This window comes from Plasmopara halstedii (assembly GCF_900000015.1).
Source record: "Plasmopara halstedii genome assembly, contig: Scaffold_2061, whole genome shotgun sequence".
Classification (NCBI taxonomy): domain Eukaryota; phylum Oomycota; class Peronosporomycetes; order Peronosporales; family Peronosporaceae; genus Plasmopara; species Plasmopara halstedii.
In genome coordinates this window covers 131,266-132,388 of record NW_020188969.1, presented here as the reverse complement: position 1 = coordinate 132,388, position 1,123 = coordinate 131,266, and positions in this window count along the sequence as shown.

The window sequence follows — 1,123 nt, the reverse complement described above, 5'->3', positions numbered from 1 at the left end:
CCACCCAGAAACTGAACCAGCAACTGGTTCTGAGCACAGGGTGCAACAACCTCCATCTCCAATGGAGCCAAGCGCCCCACCGTTGCCGGCAGCGACGCATTCGCCTGCTCCATGGTTAGGAGTCGCTCTGACAGAGCGCGGTAGTCCTCAAGGCGAGGCAGCCGGTGCACGACGCGCTTCAAATCATCAAGAGCGTCCGCAAAACGATATGCTCCTTCTGAATGACGCTCAGTGGGGCTCCGATCACGAAGGATCGCATCCTCAAGGGGTCGAAGAGCATCGCGAGTCACCAGACGGCGGTTGACCTGGTCGTCACCGCCCGCCACCGACTCTTCTCGATGAGAACGCTGACGTCCACTATCACGTGGAACGTCGTGTGAGACGACGTCGTCACCAGGGTCAGACCCAATATTTTGGTGAAGTATCCCAACTCCGGAAGTTTGAGACGCCAGATCGGCAAGATTGCCCAGTCGCCGTGGACGCTTTTGATCAGAAAGATCCGGACGCCCCGCGCTTCCCTGCAACAGCCAGAGAAGTTGAAGGGCCATGAGCTGAGCTCAAGCGGTGATCCGGAGCTCTTGCGGTCACAGACACAGAGCTCGCGAGAACGTTAGGGGTTGAACCATACGTTGCAAGGCGACAATCTGAAGGGAGTCGATGGCGTGCTTTGAGTTTGGCAAAGTCAGATCGGAGGTGTTGCTTCACACGCACGTCGACTTCCTTGTAGCTCAACTGCAGGTTATGCAGCGAGGAAAGTTTGCGGTGCCGTTGAACCCATCGCTCAAAGAGCGCTTCGTGATCTGATGTGCTTTTGCCAGAGGCAAGCACTACAGGTATTGTCTGCATTGCGGGCACACGTGATCCACCTCGTTGAGCACGCGTTAAGCTTCCAACGGAAATTCTTGTGGAACCAAGAAACGAGCTCGGAGAGCTTTCCGTTCCACAAGCTCATCTTCCGTAATGGCCGGGGGCCCGATAATGTGGAGGCGTAACGGTTGAGCTACCGCGTTCTTCGCTTTCACAGCGCGATCCGCAGGGCGGAAGCCATACTCCACACAAGGGTCAATGACCGGCCGTGGATGGGCGCGCATCAGAGCCGCCTTACGGGCAGATTTAGCTGCTT